The sequence below is a fragment of the Coregonus clupeaformis genome, unplaced genomic scaffold (assembly GCF_020615455.1).
Source record: "Coregonus clupeaformis isolate EN_2021a unplaced genomic scaffold, ASM2061545v1 scaf1361, whole genome shotgun sequence".
NCBI lineage: Eukaryota > Metazoa > Chordata > Actinopteri > Salmoniformes > Salmonidae > Coregonus > Coregonus clupeaformis.
This window is the reverse complement of record NW_025534815.1, coordinates 59,095-81,100: the sequence shown is the minus strand read 5'-3', so window position 1 is coordinate 81,100 and position 22,006 is coordinate 59,095. Positions and strand designations below refer to the sequence as shown.

The following is a 22,006-nucleotide window of genomic DNA, read 5'->3' as shown; positions in this document are numbered from 1 at the left end:
GATTGCATCATCCCTCCTGGCAAGCTCGCCATTATGTAGTATATGATGAATGGTGGTCGTCATTGCTGATGAACAAAAGGAGTCTGCTCATACTGAACATTGATCATAAGGTTTATTCAGACCACAAGCTTCAGCATGAGTAACAGACTTGCAGGGTCTGGAGAGCAGTGTCCTCCAATTCTAATGGCTGCTCTAACGTCTCATCGTTTAACCCCTATTTATAAACACTGATGCCCCCTCTTCTGGCCAATCACCAGTCTCCCCTGTCTACAACCCACCCCCTGTCTGTGGTATGTGGTATTACACCTAAAACATTCCCTCTTGATACTACCATAAACAACATTCTATTTCTTCATGAAAAACATTTAACAAAGGCATAATCTTCAGATACTATACCTGTATAAATAAAGGTACAAAAAAAATTACAAATAGACTACCAGTTACACGAACAGAGTGGAGAATCATTGCTGTAGCCTTGACAACACAACATCAGGAACAGAGTGGAGAATCATGGCTGTAGCCTTGACAACACAACATCAGGAACAGAGTGGAGAATCATGGCTGTAGCCTTGACAACACAACATCAGGAACAGAGTGGAGAATCATGGCTGTAGCCTTGACAACACAACATCAGGAACAGAGTGGAGAATCATGGCTCTAGCCTTGACAACACAACATCAGGAACAGAGTGGAGAATCATGGCTGTAGCCTTGACAACACAACATCAGGAACAGAGTGGAGAATCATGGCCGTAGCCTTGACAACACAACATCAGGAACAAATAGGAGAATCATGGCCGTAGCCTTGACAACACAACATCAGGAACAGATTGGAGAATCATGGCCGTAGCCTTGACAACAAAACATCAGGAACAAATTGGAGAATCATGGCTGTAGCCTTGACAACACAACATCAGGAACAGAGTGGAGAATCATGGCTGTAGCCTTGACAACACAACATCATACGGTACCTTTTCTCATAGTACCACATGAAAGGTAAAAGTGTCTTCCAACAAGGTGATATACAATATTGATACATACTGTACTCTACACACAACAGTTGAATCAGGATTGGTACCGTAGGTGAAAACCATCTCCAAAATACATAGTTTTTTCATGATTACCTTTAATTTGAATGTATTTATTTTATTTAACTTTTTTTTAACTATGGAAGTCAGTTAAGAACTAATTCTTATTTACAATGATGGCCTACCAAAAGGCAAAAGGCCTCCTGCTGGGACAGGGTTTGGGATTTTAACAGAAGTCTGTTAACATGTAACAATATTAGCAACCTCTTTAATCCAAAGCGATTTACAGTAGAGTGGGTGCATACATTTTGAGTATAGGGTATGTGACTCCAGCGGGAATCGAACCCACCACCCTTACAGTGCTAGGGCCACACTGTTATCATCTACGCCAAACAGGACCTCAATTCTCAACCCAGGAAGCAGCATCAATGTGTTTCACCTTTGCTAGATGATACAACATTAGTAATACTGATTGACTTGGTATAATACAACATCAGTGACAACGTTAGTGACACAGATCAGATGTACAACAATGGAACCATTTTATCCAAACACATCAGAATGTTTGCTGAACGTTGCTGGAATGCAGACATCCAACATTCTGTTCTCCAGCGGTCTTCAGAGAACATTGACCCCCACTTTAGAATCTTTAGAAATCTGTGATTGTGTGTGTGCCAATGTATCCTCCTTCTCTAGCCTCCCGCTGTTTGGACCCAGTCACCCACAGGGCCAACTGTTAACATCCACTGAGTGTACATGCGTGTTTGGGTGTGTCCAACGTGTTGACATTCTGAACGACAGCAATCCATCAGTCTTTATCAAAGGAAACTTTCTCCTGAACAAACACTGAAGGTTTATTCATTTGGCATATTACTGTGTTATGGAGACAAAAGAGTGTGTCCAGTGTGTGTGTGTGTGTGTGTGTGTTAGAATGTGACCTGTATTGATGTGTGCAAACAGACATCACTGTACAGATATAGTTGTTGGATTAAGTGCTACCTCTACAGCTGCTGCACTCCAGCATAAACACAACACAGTCAGCAGCTGTGATACCAAACACCCATAAACACAACACAGTCAGCAGCTGTGATACCAAACACCCATAAAGTCACGTCCCAATAGTCTCAATCTGCTTCCTTCCTTTCCTTGTCTCCTGTCCTTGCCTTCTTTCCTTTGTAACCACCACAGATCTGAAAGACCTTGCCATATGAAAGCAATATGATGAGAAACCCATAGAATTAAATTGAATGTAATGCATCTCTATGGGGAAAACATCCGGGTCTCACTCTGACATAACAAAGTAAAGGAAATGACAATATGAAGCTGTTTAAGAGTAATTGGGATTCTGTCTAAATCATCGTGTTGACATGGTGCACTGTGGGCACAAGAGGTCAGAATCTCACCAGCTAAAAACATGATTGGCAGACAAAGCTTAGAGACTACTAACGCTCCCTGCCAATGCAGTTACCCTGGTAACCTCTGACAATTCCCCCCTCTGGCTACATGTAACCAAATATAATAAGAATCGGAGCTACATTGTGTCTAGTATGACTATACCTCACTATCACATAAATATGTTACATTGTAATGAAGAACGTGAAGTTAAAGATTTATCCAAATAGAAAGAGAAAGTAACTTTAAGGTTCTCTTTCAGTCGAGACCTCAACGTCACTGTATGGGATGGATCGTCATTATCACAGCTATAAAAAAAACGCATGATTGGGATGACAGAGAGAACTGATACACTGTAAGAAGAGTTTGATTGAAGAGCTCCTTGCATCAATAGTTACTAGTACAGAGTGCAGGTGAGTGCTTCTCCATTTGACAGGATGTGATATTGTGAGCAATAGAGTTCGTAAGAGCTGAACTGCAAATTGGTGGTAAAATTTATATATATATTTTTTTACCATCAGCAGAACAGCCGATACAGGTTACATACTGTTCTTTAATTATGGTCTGTATATTACTGATCATTTCCCCCACCAATGTACAAGGAGAAGTAATCTGAAACAAATGTATCTTTCTCAGCTCTCAGGTGTAACGATCCTGTTAAATGGTTAAATACGCATTACTTCCTCAGATTAAGATGACGATTATTTAAAAAATATGTATTTTGTACGGTAATGAGGTGAAATTGAATGTAATGGTAATTTTTAATTTCATTATATTTTTAAGCATGTGCTCTCCAGCTTTTGTTGAATAAATAAAAACATTGAACATTATTACATCCCATGTCCTATATATCCACTACCTGTATATCAGTTATACAGAGATTAATTTCATCTCACAAGAAAATGAGTTTGTTCTCAGGTTATAATTAGAATGAACTACAAAGATATTCAGATTTAAAGAAAGATTCAAAATCTTGACAAAGGTAACCTGAAGCTTTAATCATCACATCTGAGTGAGATTGTGGCTAACACGGTCAATATTCACCCATTATTCAACATAGTTGTACTGTCACGATCGCTGACGAACGGGACGGACCAAGGCGCAGCGTGATATGCATACATGATTATTAACGAATAAACACAACGACAAAACAATAAACAAATGATACGTGAAGTCCAAGGCAGCGCAACACAACATACCTTAACACGGAACAAGATCCCACAACCCACTAGTGCCAATAGGCTGCCTAAGTATGGACCCCAATCAGAGACAACGAGCTACAGCTGCCTCTGATTGGGAAGCAACCCGGCCAACATAGATCTACACATAATATAACCTATAACATAGAACACCACAACATAGAATATACACACCCTGACTCAACAAATAGGAGTCCCCAGAGTCAGGGCGTGATAGTACCCCCCCCAAATGTGCGGACTCCGACCGCACAACATAAACATAACAGGGTAGGGGCGGATCCGGCTCAGGGCGTGACGACCACTTACTCTCTGCCTCCCTGTTGCGCCCCTGGTCTGGTCTGGACCTCGGCGCGCTGCTTCCCCTCTCCTTCCTCCCACGAAGTACCAAGCCCTGTCTGGACCCTGGTGTGGGAGACCCCGAACCTGGAGAGGGGCTGACGTCTGGGTCTGGACTGGAGCTGCTGACCGGAGCTGGACCGGGCACCGGTGGAGCGGACTGCACAGGCTCCGGACAGGAGCCGCTGACCGGAGCTGGACTGGGCACCGGTGGAGCGGGCTGCTCTGGCTCCGGAGTGGAGCAGCTGACCGGAGCTGGACTGGACCCCGGTGAAGCGGATTGCTCTGGCTCCGGAGTGGAGCAGCTGACCGGAGCTGAACTGGGCACCGGTGGAGCAGACTGCTCTGGCTCCGGAGTGGAGCAGCTGACCGGTGCCGTACCAGTTACCGGTGAAACAGGCACGGGCCGTGCTGGACTGGACACACGCAACACTGGCTTGGTGCGGAGAGCAGGAACGGGCCGGACCGGGCTGGCGACGCGCACCACTGGCTTGGTGCGGGGAGCAGGAACGGGCCGTACCGGACTGGCGACGCGCACCACTGGCCTGGTGCGGGGAGCAGGAACGGGCCGGGCTGGCGACGCGCACCACTGGCTTGGTGCGAGGGGCAGGAACAGGCCGGGCCGGTCTGGCAACGCGCACCGCTGGCTTGGTGCGAGGGGCAGGAACAGGCCGGACCGGGCTGGCGACGCGCACCACTGCCTTGGTGCGAGGGGCATGAACAGGCCGGACGGGGCTGGCGACACGCACCACTGGCTTGGTGCGAGGAGCAGCAAGCCAGTGGTGCGAGGAGCAGGAACAGGCCGGGCCGTACTGGGAACACGCACCACTGACTTAGTGCGGGAAGCAGGAACAGGACGGGCCGGACTGGCGACGCGCACCACTTGCTTGGTGCGAGGAGCGGGACTGGGTTCCTTTATTAACCCCCGCTCCTTCTGCTGCCTAACCAGCTCCTCTCGCCGTGCCTCTACACTTTCCTTCTCAATTATAGCCTCCTGTAGCGCCTCCATCTGACCGAATAACTCCTGCTCCCTCTGAACCAATAGCTCCCGTAACATGGTGGCCTCCTCTCCTAACCTGCAGATCCGCCCTTTAACGGCCTCCTGCTGCCTCGTCGTCCACACCGTGTGCCCCCCCAAAAATTATCTTGGGGTTGCCTCTCGGGTCTCCGTCGTCGGCACTGTTGGCGCCGTTTCTCCTCTCCTACCTGGGCATCCTCCTTCATCGCCTTCCGGTAACGGACGGCCTCCTCCTCTGTAATTCTCCCCCAACCGAGGAGGACATCTACTAATGTAACCTCCTGTTTAATTCCCGGCGTTTGTTCCTGAACACGCTGCTTGGTCCTCGTTTGGTGAGATCTTCTGTCACGATCATTGACGAACGAGACGGACCAAGGCGCAGCGTGATATGCATACATGTTTATTAACGAATAAACACAACGACAAAACAATAAACAAACGATACGTGAAGTCCAAGGCAGCACAACACAACATACCTTAACACGGAACAAGATCCCACCACCCACTAGTGCCAATAGGCTGCCTAAGTATGGACCCCAATCAGAGACAACGAGCTACAGCTGCCTCTGATTGGGAACCACCCCGGCCAACATAGATCTACACATAATAGAACCTATAACATAGAACACCACAACATAGAATATACACACCCTGACTCAACAAAGAGGAGTCCCCAGAGTCAGGGTGTGACATGTACAAAGAAATTAAACTTAGTTATGGCTTTGAAATGAACTTGAGGCCAAAGAGTTAAATCGTAACCAGAGTGATAAGAGAAGAGGATACTGTCAGAGGGAGATGGAAGGGAGGGAGAGCAGGAGCAGGGTTAGTAGTTTCCTGTGTCTGTGAGGTCAGAGGGAGATGGGAGGGAGGGAGAGCAGTAGAAGGGTTAGTAGTTTCCTGTGTCTGTGAGGTCAGAGGGAGATGGGAGGGAGGGAGGGCAGTAGCAGGGTTAGTAGTTTCCTGTGTCTGTGAGGTCAGAGGGAGACGGGAGGGAGGGAGAGCAGGAGCAGGGTTAGTAGTTTCCTGTGTCTGTGAGGTCAGAGCTCAGTACTGCTCAATCTGTCAACCACACCGAGGATGGTCTCATTCCAGGCCGACTACATTGAAGACAGCCATTGACCCATGGCTGCTGGCCAAGTCATCGACTGTGCTGTTGGGCATTAGATTGTTATACCATATGATTTGGTTAGCTGATATGTTAAACATCTATCGAGGAGTTGTGACATCTGGCAGGCAACTTCAATGTAGTCAGCCTGGAACGTGGCCAACCTCATGAGTGGGGTTGGAAGAGAGATGGGGAGTGACTCAGTTACCAAGAAGCTTTCAGCAGCCATCATGTTGACTAGCAGAGACAACAGAGGCCATAGGGTGGCAGTGAACCGTCATAACAACCTACTGACTAAACTGGTGTTTTGACATTAACTGTTGCTTTGACACAAATACAAAACACAATATATCTAAGAGATGGAAAATACAATGAATATCTTATACAGTAATGATGACACCTGCATATTTACATCTGGGAAACTGAATGACATTTATCTTTGTCAGGTTGTTTGTGTTGTGGTTTGCACCAAATTCAGCCTGATGATGACTGTGTCACACCTTCAAGAGGGCCTCAAACTTTACTGTGGGTTCTGAGGGGGAAAATATCACCAAAAAATGTATATAAAATATATACCTGTTAGTGGGAAAGAGATAAACAGTAGTCAGAAGTCACCCTGATGATTGACTGATGACTGGTATCATTCCACATTTGATCAAATTTACAATATTTTACAAAATATTGAAATGGAAAATTAAGATGTGGTAGTATATTCTATTGTGTGTACTTTAGTGTTTGTGGTTTGAAGGAAACACTGCTGTAGATGCCCAGATAACTAACCCAAACCCATCTACCTAGACTGTATTAGAACACAGATAACTAACCCAAACCCATCTACCTAGACTGTATTAGAACACAGATAACTAACCCAAACCCATCTATCTAGACTGTATTAGTACACAGATAACTAACCCAAATCTATCTACCTAGACTGTATTAGAACACAGATAACCAACCCAAACCCATCTACCTAGACTGTATTAGAACACAGATAACTAACCCAAACCCATCTACCTAGACTGTATTAGAACACAGATAACTAACCCAAACCCATCTATCTAGACTGTATTAGTACACAGATAACTAACCCAAACCTATCTACCTAGACTGTATTAGAACACAGATAACCAACCCAAACCCATCTACCTAGACTGTATTAGAACACAGATAACTAACCCAAACCCATCTACCTAGACTGTATTAGAACACAGATAACTAACCCAAACCCATCTACCTAGACTGTATTAGAACACAGATAACTAACCCAAACCCATCTACCTAGACTGTATTAGAACACAGATAACTAACCCAAACCCATCTACCTAGACTGTATTAGAACACAGATAACCAACCCAAACCTATCTACCTAGACTGTATTAGAACACAGATAACTAACCCAAACCCATCTACCTAGACTGTGCTAGAACACAGATAACTAACCCAAACCTATCTACCTAGACTGTATTAGAACACAGATAACCAACCCAAACCTATCTACCTAGACTGTATTAGAACACAGATAACTAACCCAAACCCATCTACCTAGACTGTATTAGAACACAGATAACCAACCCAAACCCATCTACCTAGACTGTATTAGAACACAGATAACTAACCCAAACCCATCTACCTAGACTGTATTAGAACACAGATAACCAACCCAAACCCATCTACCTAGACTGTATTAGAACACAGATAACTAACCCAAACCCATCTACCTAGACTGTATTAGAACACAGCATCAATAGAGTGAGATTCTACATCTGTAGGAAGGGTCTGTTCTTTGAGCTATCAGGCTAAGAGTCCTGCTGTGTGTCTGTGTGTGTGTGTTACCTGAGTACTGGTCTCCTGGTCCATTATTAGGAGCAGTGTCTGCTGTCACTTCTCTCTTGGTGCTGGTCTCACCGTCTCTCAGGGTGTCTGCACTGATGTAGATATCCACAATCCTCTCCTCCATCTCATCCCTGTCAAACTTGACCTTCATGTTCATATCTGGATCGGCATAGATTAACTTTGACATCTTTAACAATGCCTGGGTCTTTCTTTCTATGTAGGTCTACTATACGTTAAGTCTCTGCTTCCAGTGATATCTCTGTCTCTGAGTCATCTGTGTGAATCTGTCAGTGTGACTGCTGTAGGTGTTAACTCTAGGGAAGTATCAACAAAATGACACGGGTAGTTGTGGCTATGCTAATACAAAAAATAGAACAAGTTTGCATACTTGTGTACGTACTTGTGTGCATGTGTGTGTGTGAGAGATTGTTACAGTGCTTATTGTTAAACCATTTTCTGTGGCACCATATAAATCATTCCATGTCTCTACATGGTCATCTTGTCCAGAGTATATCTCAACACAGTCCTCCTGCCCAGGGAATGGGACTTGCTATTTCTGGTGATGGACAGGACACTATCATACCAGGAAGATATAGATAATAGAGGGGAAGTGGAGAACAAAGTCTAGCTGTTAACATATATTAAATATCATATGTAACAGCCCCAAGATAATTCAGGGAGTTTCCAGAATTCCCCCTTCCTTTCACATTTCTGCTGATTTGGACCCTCTGTTTACTCCCAAATATACATCAACATGTTCAGGAGGTCCAGGACTACAAACATGGGTCATTATAATGTCCATACAATAGATGTGACACTACAAACTGCTCCAAGTGGATATTGAGGGTTGGTAGGCTTAACCAGTGAGGATGATATGACAACAGAAACCACCAGGGCTCTCCTCTCACTTGATGAACCTGATTGGTGGAGGAGTTTTTGAGTGACAGCTGGTTGAACCATTTCACTTCCCTCTTTTGGGACCCATATAGGGGAACAACAGTCAAATATGAGCATTTGATATTGTGCTTATATGTAACTTGATAACAAAGACTGACTGTCAAATATGATTAAGTAACATCCTTTGATACCCTTTGATATCTCTACTACACTCATATACAGTGTATGTAATGGTGGTTTGGTAGGGTTGAGAATGTTTGCACCAGACGTAAATGGGAGCATATAAATATATGTAGCAAGTAAGAAGAATGTATTTGAATTGTAATTGATTAAATGCACTGCATGTAGTGTGCAAAAAGTCAAATGCACTAACTTCATGTTGTATCTGATGATGTGTGAAACATAACTACTCGTACACAGGAAGCAACAAACAGGAAATAAGAAGGACTTTTATTAATATGCTACTGCAAACAAATAATAAGTGTGTTCGTAGGTTTGAGACAGAGCGAGAGAGAGAGAGAGAGAGAGAGAGAAGGAGGAAGTTATTTGCACTGTAGGCTACTGTACATGTTACAGTATGATGTCATGTTGATGTTAAACCACTTTTTCACAAATCCAGTTGAGTTTGCTGTCACATGACCATAGAGGTGAAATAATGGTATTACAGACTTGCCTACGGGCTCTTTCTCAATTCATCATTCTCACATCCTCTCTCCCCCCCTCCTTCTCAAACACATTGGAGAATAATATCCTAAGGGAGGGACCTTGGACTTTCTCCTCTAATAGGGTTGAGTGTGTGTGTGTGTGTGTGTTCACTGAGTGCTTGTCTCCTGGTCCATTATTAGCAGCAGTGTCTGCTGTCTCTTCTCTCTTGGTGCTGGTCTCACCGTCTCTCAGGGGGTCGGCACCGACATAGATATCCACAATCCTCTCCTCCACCTCACCTCTGTCAAACTTGACCTTCTCGGTCAGTATAGATGGCCTCAGACATCTCCAACAACTGTTTGTGTTTTCAGTCTATTCTCAGTTTCTGGTCCTGTCGTTGCCCCTGTGTCTGTCTCTGTGCTTTTTCTGCTATGACCTTTCATAAAAATGTACTAAATTCATGTTGACTCTGATGATGTGTGAAACATAACTACTGGTACACAGGAAACTACAAACAGGAAATAAGTAGGACTTATATTCATATTATACTACAAATAAATTCAACTTCTGTGTGCATGCATGCGTGTATTTGGGTTTGAGAGAGAGAGAGAGAGAGACAATACATTATTTACCATCAATGTTACGATCGTCTAGAACAGATGAAGACCAAGGCGCAGCGTTGCAGACGAACATACTGAACTTTATTATCTTCAGTGATAATAAGCACAACAAAACGATAACGTGACAGTTCACGGTCTAACACAAACCAACTCGAAACAAGATCCCACAAACACTAAGGGAAAACCGACAGTTTAAATATGGCTCCCAATCAGAGACAACCAGCCACAGCTGACACTCGTTGCCTCTGATTGGGAGTCACTCAGGCCAACAAAGAAATAAACAAACTAGAACTCCCAACAAAGAAATACAACACATAGAATGAACACACCCTGGCTCAACATATAGAGTCCCAGAGCCAGGGTGTGACAATCAATTTCTATTGGCCACAAAATAATCAGAAACACAACCAAAACAAACAGGAAATGCATCCAACGAGTTTGTAGAGTCACAAGCTTGATGTATTCATTGCGTGCTATGAATATGGGACCAAGTACTAAGCTTTGACTGCTTTAATACACATATAAGTGAATTTCTCCCAATACTTATGGTCCCCTGAAATAGGGGATTGTGTACATAAAGTGCTGTAATTTCTAAACGGTTCACCCGATATGTATGAAAATACCCTAAAATGAAAGCTGACAGTCTACACCTTAACCTCATAGTCATTCTATTATTTCAAATTCAAAGTGCTGGAGTACAGCGCCAAAAACTAAACATAAATGTGTCACTGTCCCAATACTTTTGTAACTCACTGTATAAATATTTATATTTCTCAACAACAGGAGTTTCTCTTCAATCTCAAAAAGGGAGTCTGGATTGGTCTGACTGACTCTGTTAATGAAGGGACCTGGAAATGGGTGGACGGAACAGCACTGACCACCGGGTGAGAGATGAGACCTAATCTGTAAAGAAGGCTCCATTCAAACTTTTTCTATGCAGGTTTTTGTCATTGATGGCAGCAGTCAACAAAGTTAACTTTAAGATGAAAAATGTCTGTATATTATTTAGATGTTGTAACTGTGATATCTGACTGTTTTTATCCGTTTAGGTACTGATATTAACCATGATATCTGACTGCTTTTAACCCTGTAGTCTCTCTCTCTCTCTCTCTCTCTCTCTCTCTCTCTCTCTTCTCTTTTCCTCTTTTCCTCTTTTCAACATAATAACTACTAGAGAGAGAGAGAACATTGTTACAGTAGGCAACTGTTAAACAATTATTTTTTTGAAAGAATTGTCACCATTCCATGTCTTTACAGAGTAATCTTGTCCATAGTATATATCAACAGAGAACTCCTGCCCAGAGAACTGACCACCATTATCAGGCTGTCCTGCCCCCCAGTACCTAAACACAGAGAACCAGACAGTCAGATACTGTGGTACAAACATCCTCCTCAATTATAGACATAGTCCTATGTTTTCTCAGCTTTAAAGCCACACTCTGTAAGATGTAGATACCATCATCAAGAGTGGGTCATCAACAATGATCATTATTTGTTAGTTAATTACATTTTCATATGAAAATACCTTATTTACATAAATAGGTAAATAGGCCTAGCAACCAGCACTTCTTACAACTAGTTGACAAGCAATGAACATATGACACAAATTTACAGTTGACAGAAAGGCCTATGATCGAACACAGAGCAGCCTCATACACACTGCAACATATACAGATGTAGGATCTTAATTTGAGCAGGTTTGCTATAACTGGAAAATAGTCCTGCAGCAACAGGAAATGATAATTATTATGATAATTATAATTAATGGAGTTTTTTCCTTCTTCTTTAGGGCAAATCAAGTCTTACATTTCAATGTGGAAATTACAAACTTTAGGAACCTTTTTAAACCTTGAATACACTAAAAGTTTGCATTTCCTGCTATTCAGGAAAATTCTCAGCATCAAAAGAGTGATCAAATGGAGATCCTACGTCTGTAGGAAGGGTCTCTTCTTTGATATATCAGGCTAAGAGACATGCTGTGTGTGTGTGTTACCTGAGTGCTGGTCTCCTGGTCCATTATTAGGAGCAGTGTCTGTTGTCTCTTCTCTCTTGGTGCTGGTCTCAGCGTCTCTCAGGGTGTCTGCACTGATGTAGATATCCATAATCCTCTCCTCCATCTCACCTCTGTCAAACTTGACCTTGTTGTTCATATCTGGCTCAGCATAGATGACCTTTGACATCTTTAACAATGCCTGGGTCTTTCTTTCTATGTAGGTCTACTATACATTAAGTCTCTGCTTCTAGAATTAATGTGGTGGTCTTCCAACATGGCCGCCAGGAGGCGTCGTACGTCAACTGCAAGCCCTCTATACGTTAAGTCTCTGCTTCTAGTGATATCTCTGTCTCTGAGTCATCTGTGTGAATCTGTCAGTGTGACTGCTGTAGGTGTTAACTCTAGGGAAGTATCAACAAAATGACACGGGTAGTTGTGGCTATGCTAATACAAAAAATATAACAAGTTTGCATACTTGTGTACGTACTTGTGTGCATGTGTGTGTGTGAGAGATTGTTACAGTGCTTATTGTTAAACCATTTTCTGTGGCACAATATAAATCATTCCATGTCTCTACATGGTCATCTTGTCCAGAGTATATCTCAACACAGTCCTCCTGCTCAGGGAATGGGACTTGCTATTTGTGGTGATGGACAGGACACTATCATACCAGGAAGATATAGATAATAGAGGGGAAGTGGAGAACAAAGTCTAGCTGTTAACATATATTAAATATCATATGTAACAGCCCCAAGATAATTCAGGTAGTTTCCAGAACTCCCCCTTCCTTTCACATTTCTGCTGATTTGGACCCTCTATTTACTCCCAAATATACACCAACATGTTCAGGAGATCCAGGACTACAAACATGGGTCATTATGATGTCCATACAATAGATTTGACACTATAACCTGCTCCAAGTGGATATTGAGGGTGGGTAAGCTTAACCAGTGAGGATGAGATGACAACAGAATCCACCAGGGCTCTCCTCTCTCTTGATGAACCTTATTGGTTGAGGAGTTTTTGAGTGACAGCTGGTTTAACCACTTCACTTCCCTCTTTTGGGACCCATATAGGGGAACAACAGTCAAATATGAGCATTTGATATTGGGCTTATATGTAGCTTGACAACAAAGACTGATTGTCAAAAATTGTCACACCCTGGCTCTGGGACTCATTATGTTGAGCCAGGGTGTGTTCATTCTATGTGTTTTGTTTCTATGTTTGACTGAGTGACTCCCAATCAGAGGCAACGAGTGTCAGCTGGTTGCTGGTTGTCTCTGATTGGGAGCCATATTTAACTGTCGGTGTTTCGCTTTGGGTTTGTGGGTTTTTGTTCCGTGTTCGGTCATGGATACCGTGGACGTCACGAGTCGTGTTTTGTTTTGTATTTTGACGCTTTAACTAATTAAAGTCATGTTTGTTCATCACGCTGCGCCTTGGTCTACTCCTTACCTCGACCGTGACAGAAAAACCCACCATGCAACGACCAAGCAGCGTGTCCAGGGGCAGCTCTTGGGCTGGACATGGGAGGAAGCGCCGGGAGAAGAGACGGTGGAGGCGCGGCGTAGAGAGGAGCTACGGCGTGATCAGGGTCGTCGTCGGACGGTCGTGAGGCAACCCCAGAAAATTTTTAGGGGGGGGCACACGGCATGGACGACGGGGCTGACGGAGGAGAAAAAGGGGGCGGATCCAGAAGGCCACCAGGCCAGGGGTACACCGCCCTGTACGTCCTGTGCGGATGCCTCACACAGAGTGTGTGAGGGTAGGCATTCAGCCAGGACGGGTGGTGGCCGCTCTTCACTCCAGGCCTCCTATCCGTCTCCACAGCCCGGTTCGGCCTGTCCCTGCTCCACGCACCAAGCCTACGGTGTGCGTCGCCAGCCCAGCCCGGCCTGTCCCTGCTCCACGCACCAAGCCTACGGTGTGCGTCGACAGCCCAGCCCGGCCTGTCCCTGCTCCACGCACCAAGCCTACGGTGTGCGTCGACAGCCCAGCCCGGCCTGTCCCTGCTCCACGCACTAAACCTACTGTGCGCGTCGCCAGCCCGGTCCGGCCTGTTCCTGCCACCCGCACCAAGTCTACGGTGCGCGTCGCCAGCCCGACCCGGCCTGTTCCTGCCACCCGCACCAAGTCTACGGTGCGCTGCCGCCAGCCCGACCCGGCCTGTTCCTGCCACTGCACCAAACCTACGGTGCGCGTCGCCAGCCCGGTCCGGCCTGTTCCTGCCACTCGCACTAAGCCAGGGGTGCGAGAAGTCAGCCTGGTAAGGCCCGTTCCTCCTCCACGCACCAAGCCAGGGGTGCAAGTCGACAGACTGGACCAGGGGCACTATGGGGGGTGTATTGGAGGGTGGTGGTCAAGGCCGGAGCCAGAACCGCCGCCGAGGAGGTATGCCCGCCCAGCCCTCCCCTGTTTTGTTTAGTTGAGGCGCGGTCGCGCCTTTAGGGGGGGGTACTGTCACACCCTGGCTCTGGGACTCATTATGTTGAGCCAGGGTGTGTTCATTCTATGTGTTCTGTTTCTATGTTTGACTGAGTGACTCCCAATCAGAGGCAACGAGTGTCAGCTGGTTGCTGGTTGTCTCTGATTGGGAGCCATATTTAACTGTCGGTGTTTCGCTTTGGGTTTGTGGGTTTTTGTTCCGTGTTCGGTCATTGATACCGTGGACGTCACGAGTCGTGTTTTGTTTTGTATTTTGACGCTTTAACTAATTAAAGTCATGTTTGTTCATCACGCTGCGCCTTGGTCTACTCCTTACCTCGACCGTGACAAAAATGATTAAGTAACATCCTTTGATACCCTTTGATATCTCTACTACACTCATATACAGTGTATGTAATGGTGGTTTGGTAGGGTTGAGAATGTTTGAACCAGACCTAAATGGGAGCATGTAAATATATGTAGCAAGTAAGAAGAATGTATTTGAATTGTAATTGATTAAATGCACTGCATGTATAGTGTACAAAAAGTCAAATGCACTAACTTCATGTTGTATCTGATGATGTGTGAAACATAACTACTGGTACACAGGAAGCAACAAACAGGAAAATGACTTTTATTAATATGCTACTACAAACAAATATAACAATAAGTGTGTTTGTAGGTTAGAGAGAGAGAGAGAGAGAGAGAGACAGAGAGAGAGAGAGAGAGAGAGGAGGTTGTGTGCACTGTAGGCTAATGTACGTGTTACAGTATGTTGTCATGGTGATGTTAAACCCTTTTCTCACAAATCCAGTTGAGTTTGCTGTCACATGGCATGTCATTCCATGCCTTTAGAGGACGCCATTTTTTGTGTATCTCAACACAGTCCTCACCCCCAGTAGGACCTGCATTATCAGGAAGTTTGTCATTCCAGTACCTACAGGGTTAAAAACAGTCAGATATCATGGTTAATACCAGTACCTACAGGGTTAAAAACAGTCAGAAATCATGGTTAATACCAGTACCTACAGGGTTAAAAACAGTCAGATATCATGGTTAATACCAGTGCCTACATGGTTAAAAACAGTCAGATATCATGGTTAATACCAGTACCTACAGGGTTAAAAACAGTCAGATATCATGGTTAATACCAGTACCTACAGGGTTAAATACCATCAGATATCATGGTTAATACCAGTACCTACAGGGTTAAATACCATCAGATAGCATGGTTAATACCAGTACCTACATGGTTAAAAACAGTCAGATATCATGGTTAATACCAGTACCTACAGGGTTAAAAACAGTCAGATATCATGGTTAATACCAGTACCTACAGGGTTAAATACCATCAGATATCATGGTTAATACCAGTACCTACAGGGTTAAATACCATCAGATAGCATGGTTAATACCAGTACCTACAGGGTTAAAAACAGTCAGATATCATGGTTAATACCAGTACCTACAGGGTTAAAAACAGTCAGATAGCATGGTTAATACCAGTACCTACAGGGTTAAAAACAGTCAGATATCATTGTTAATACCAGTACCTACAGGGTTAAAAACAGCCAGATATCATAGTAATGCCAGTACCTACAGGGTTAAATACCGTCAGATATCATGGTTAATACCTGTACCTACAGGGTTAAATTCCATCAGATATCATGGTTAATACCAGTACCTACAGGGTAAACAACAGTCAGACATCAGAGTTAGAAGACATTGTGGTTAATACCAGTCCCCACAGGGTTAAAAACAGTTAGATATCATGGTTAGAACATCACCATCCTAAATAATATACAGGCATTTTTCATCTTAAAGTTAACTTTGTTGACTGCTATCATCAATGACAGTAACCTGTATAGAAAAATGTTGAATGGAGCTTTATTCACAGATTAGTTATCATCTCTCACCCTGTGGACAGTGATGTGCCATCCACCCATTTCCAGGTCCCCTCCTTAACAGAGTCAGTCAGACCAATCCAGACTCTCTTCTGGAGGTTGTACAGAAATGTCTGTTGTTGAGAAAGATAAATATATATACACTACCAGCCAAAAGTTTTGCGCCTTGTAAAAAGTTAATTTGTGAAATTTCATTCCTTCTTAATGCGTTTGAGCCAGTCAGTTGTGTTGTGACAAGGTTTTATACCAGTATCTGTTCTTGACATATTATGGCAAGAACAGCTCAAATAATCAAAGAGAAGCTACAGTCCATCATTACTTTAACACATGAAGGTCAGTCAATACAGAACATTTCAAGAACTTTGAAAGTTTCTTCAAGTTCAATCGCAAAAACCATCAAGCGCTATGTTGAAACTGGCTCTCATGAGGACCGCCACAGGGAAGGAAGATCCAGATTTACCTCTGCTGCAGAGGATAACTTAATTAGAGTTACCACCCTCAGAAAATGCAGCCCAAATAAATGCTCCACAGAGTTCAAGTCACAGACACATCTCAACATCAACTGTTCAGATGGGACTGTGTGAATCAGGCCTTCATGGTCAAATTGCTGCAAAGAAACCACTACTAAAGGACACCAATAAGAAGAAGAGACCTGCTTGGGCCAAGAAACACAAGCAATGGATATTAGACCGGTGGAAATAAGTCCTTTGGTCTGGAGTACAATTTGGAGATTTTTGGTTCCAACCACCGTGTCTTTGTGAGACGTGGTGTGGGTGAACGGATGATCTCCACATGTGTTGCTCCCACCGTAAAGCATGGATGAGGAGGTGTTATGGTGTGGCGGGGTGCTTTGCTGGTGACACTCTCTGTGATTTATTTAGAATTCAAGGCACACTTAACCAGCATGGCTACCACAGCATTCTGCAGCGATACGCCACCCCATCTGGTTTGGGCTTAGTGGGACTATCATTTGTTTATCAACAGGACAATGACCCACACACCTTCAGGCTGTGTAAGGGCTATTTTACCAAGAAGGAGAGTGATGGAGTGCTGCATAAGATGACCTGGCCTCCAAAATCCCCAGACCGCAACCCAATTGAGATGGTTTGGGTTGAGTCGGACCGCAGAGTGAAGGAAAAGCAGCCAACAAGTGCTCAGTATATGTGGTAACTCCTTCAAGACTGTTGGAAAAGCATTCCAGGTGAAGCTGACTGACAGGATGCCAAGAGTGTGCAAAGCTGTCATCAAGGCAAAGGGTGGCTATTTGAAGAATCTCAAATATAACATATATTTGAATTTGTTTAACACTTTTTTGGTTACCACATGATTCCATATGTGTTATTTCATAGTGTGATGTCTTCACTATTATACTACAATTTAGAAAATAGTACAAAATAAAGAAAACCCAGGTGTCCAAACTTTTGACTGGTACTGTATATATTTACATGTTTGATTATATCTACCCCCTGTACACCCATATTCTCTCTCTCTCTCTCTCTCTCTCTCTCTCTCTCTCTCTCTCTCTCTCTCTCTCTCTCTCTCTCTCTCTCTCTCTCTCTCTCTCTCTCTCTCTCTCTCACCTGTTCCTTATCACTGTTTATGATCACCAGGTCTGCTCCTCTCTCCAGACAGTCCTCTCTGCTCTCCTTCCAGGTGTTAGTCTCGGTAGACAGGAAGTACCAACTGGATTCAAACTTCTGCCAGCCTTCAGGACAGGTTTGTTCTACAAGATGAAAAAATGAATTTCCTTCAACTTATCACACTAAACACTTAATGAAAGAATACAGACACACTGTAAAGTGTGTGGGATTAATGATAATGTATTACTGTAGGTTTACTCACTGAGATTGGTAAGCCTCTTGTTAAGAATCTCTCTCTCTGTCTGTAGCTGGTCTCTCTCAGCAGTCAGGGTGTTGTAGCTGGTCTGTAGCTGGTCTCTCTCTTTAGTCAGGGTGTTGTAGCTGGTCAGTAGCTGGTCTCTCTCTGCAGATGAGTTGGTCTTATATGCTAAGAAGCTTTTAGAGACCCCATCATCTGTCACAACAACAACAAAGTTTATCATTAAACGAGATAATCACAGAACTACTGGTGAATTGTAGGAATTATAACTTCAGACTTACAGTGGACATACAGGCCTATGATCCCAGCCAGTAGAACACACAGCAGCCCCAGACACACTGCAGCAACTCTGGAGGATCTCTTCCCTGAGCTATCAGGCTCTGTGGACACAGGTACTGTACATAGCATCATCAATGAGACACAATCGAACATGGACCATATAGCGCAGGGATCATCAACTAGATTCAGCCGTGGCCAGATTTTTGTCTTGAGCGAATGGTCAGGGGGCCGGAACATAATTGCAAATAATTACCAGGCTGCAAATTGACCGCAAGTCCAAATAGATATAAAATTGGACTAAAATATAATAATTTCAAACCTTGTTTACGTTAGTGTGGGTCTCTCTATTATACTTGGGAATACTTGGGAACAGATTTCCAAAATGTAAATCAATAGGAGCTGGTGTTTTTACAGTCTGTTATGTCAAACCTGATTGAAACTAGAATTAGTGCAATGACCTCCATGCCATAAACCTCCAGTCAACTCTAGTTAGCAATGGCTCACAAAACCACCTCTAACTTCCTTCATACTGGATACAGAGTCATACAAATGGTATCCACAAGCTCATCTGACTTTGGGGAAGTAGATAAAGTGCATCATTGCTAAAATCCTGAAGTATCCCTTTAATTCAAAATTCACTTAGTCTCCCATTGATATAAATGAATGACTAAGTCTAAATTTGACTTAAGTGGAAGATAGGATTCGCCCCATATGATCTCAAAGTATGAAGAATCTCTTTTGCATGATCTCTAAAAGGTGGAAAAATAGCTGCACATTTAAAGTGGTGGTTTCTCACCCCCATCTCTCTTTTTGTTGAGGGGGACTTGTGGTTGTTAAAGATACAGCTTCTCACTGCAACAGGAAATATAGTGGCCAGTTACAGTTAACCCCTAGCCTTGCTAATGTTAGCCAGATAGCTAATGTTAGTAGAATTCATAACATATCACACGTTTAGCAAATTCATAACATATTGTAAGTTTAGCAAATTCGTAACATATCATACAAATTGTAATTCGTAACATATCATACCAAATGGATGATGGGCATCCACACATTGACATATAAAAGGTAACATATGAAAGGTAACATATCATACTAAATGGAGTGTCTTGCTTTACGTACAGAATAAAACGAAATGCTTTGAGACCAGGTTGGAAATACACAGTGGCGAGTTACATAGGACTTTATGAATATGAAAATGAATGTTTCTGCAGTTAGTATACATCCTACAGAGTCTCGAACATTTCAGAACATTTAACCTCTAATCTTAAAGGAACGACCTTTCATTTAGGAGATGTAGTATTTTCATTTAGGAGATGTAGTTCGTTACAGTTTTTTTTACTCAGTTGGCTTTTGAAGCCTTGGGGCATTGGTCATCAGCCAATATCATCACATTAACATCAGGTATATTGTTTGTGTGGCAATTGGAAGAATAATAACTATTGGTTTACACTTCGATGTGTGTGTCTCTGTGACTACAGTGTACTTACCAGTATTCTGAGATTCAGGTTGTTTATCTATGCTCCTGTTCACTGTATCCTGTCCACAGCTCTTCCTGTCAACATTAGCATAAATCTCCTCAGACTGCTCCATATAAAGGCTAATTCTAATTGCCCCCTTAAAATATACTTTAGTACTTTAAGGAGCTGCACACAATACAACGGACAGTATATTCTGTGGTATATCCTCTTAAACATCTGCTTTAGTTTAACAGTCTGTGTCTGAGAACGTACAGTGTTATAGATTTAGGGAGGAGTTCACACCTTAACCAGTGGTTTGAGCAGACAGCAACCTCCAGGAAGAGACACAACAGTAGATAGACACAATGCATGAGTGAGTGGGTATGTAGCAGGCAGGTCCACTGGTGCATGGTGCAGTGTGTTACCATTGGTCAACTTCAAGTTGGCCCTTGTACAGTGAAGGTTGTGAGTCACGTCTTTCATTAGCATCGTTTTTAAAATGTTTTTTTTAACTTAGCCTCAACCTATGGCAAATCACATGACATGTTTCTAATAAAATAATGAAGAGTCATTTTCCAGAGTACAGTATGTCTACATCCTCTCCTCTAAATCTAAACACAACTATTATTTGTTTTATTTTTTCTCTCTTCCTCATTCTCTTAATGTTCTTCTTCCTCCTCTATGTCTCTCTGACACTAAGGCTCTATCTCAATTAGTTTTCCTAGATTACTCTCCTCCTATCTACTCTCCTCCTATCTCCTCTCCTCCTATATCCTCTCCTCCTATCTCCTCTCCTCCTATCTCCTCTCCTCCCATCTCCTCTCCTCCCATCTCCTCCTATCTCCTCTCCTCCCATCTCCTCTCCTCCTATCTCCTCTCCTCCTTCTCACTGTATCCAACCATCAACATAATAATTACTAGACTACCAGATAAACAACGAGAGAGAAAGAGAGCTTCCAATCATGTTCCTAAAAATATATGTTTAGACTCTATAGAACCATCATAGAAGCCAATTACTATTTGAAAATGTCATGGAAAGAGTAAAAAAAATAATTATAAAAGTGTTGATAATGGTATGCTCATCTTAGAGAGTGTCTTTACAGCTGAAAAAAACATATGTCTATAAGGATGTTTGTACAACAGTGTCTGACTGTCTGGTTCTCTGTGTTTAGGTACTGGGGGGCAGGACAGCCTGATAATGGTGGTCAGTTCTCTGGGCAGGAGTTCTCTGTTGATATATACTATGGACAAGATTACTCTGTAAAGACATGGAATGATGACAAATGTTACAAATATCAGAACTGGATCTGTGAGAAAGTGGTTTAACAATAACCCACAGAAACAAACGTTCTCTCTCTCTCTCTATCTCTCTCTCTCTCTCTCTCTCTCTCTCTCTCTCTCTCTCTCTCTCTCTCTCTCTCTCTCTCTCTCTCTCTCTCTCTCTCTCTCTCTCTCTCTCTCTCTCTCCTCGCTCTCTCCCTATCTATCTCTCTTCTTTTCTCATAGTTATTATGTTAATGGTTGGATAAGGTCCTGAATGGTTAAGTGATGGTTTCATATAGTGGTTAAAGTGAGAGATGAACTCACCATAGAGGTGAAATAGTGGTATTACAGACTTGCAAATGGACTCTTTCTCAATTCATCCTTCCTCAATTCCTCCTCGCATCCTCTCCCCCCCACCCCCCTCCTTCTCAAAACACATTGGAGAATAATATCCTAAGGGAGGGACCTTGGACTTTCTCCTCTAATAGGGCTGAGTGTGTGTGTTACCTGAGTGCTGGTCTCCTGGTCCATTATTAGGAGCAGTGTCTGCTGTCTCTTCTCTCTTGGTGCTGGTCTCACCGTCTCTCAGGGTGTTTGCACTGATGTAGATATCCACAATCCTCTCCTCCATCTCACCTCTGTCAAACTTGACCTTCTTGGTCATATCTGGCACAGCATAGATGGCCTCAGACATCTCCAACAACTTACTGTGTTTTCTGTCTATATTCGGGTTCTGGTCTTGTCGTTGACCCTGTGTCTGTGTCTCTATCTG

General features: G+C 43.4%; 1 long non-coding RNA gene across 1 annotated transcript; it reads right to left on the bottom strand.

Annotated features, from left to right (window-relative positions):
- Window positions 1-16,157: 16,157 nt before the first annotated feature.
- LOC121554646 lies at window positions 16,158-18,293 on the bottom strand. Its single transcript, XR_005997741.2, has 3 exons — window positions 18,236-18,293; window positions 17,974-18,116; window positions 16,158-16,506 (listed from the first exon to the last, which is right to left on the bottom strand). It is a non-coding gene; the product is annotated as an uncharacterized LOC121554646 (long non-coding RNA).
- Window positions 18,294-22,006: the final 3,713 nt, after the last annotated feature.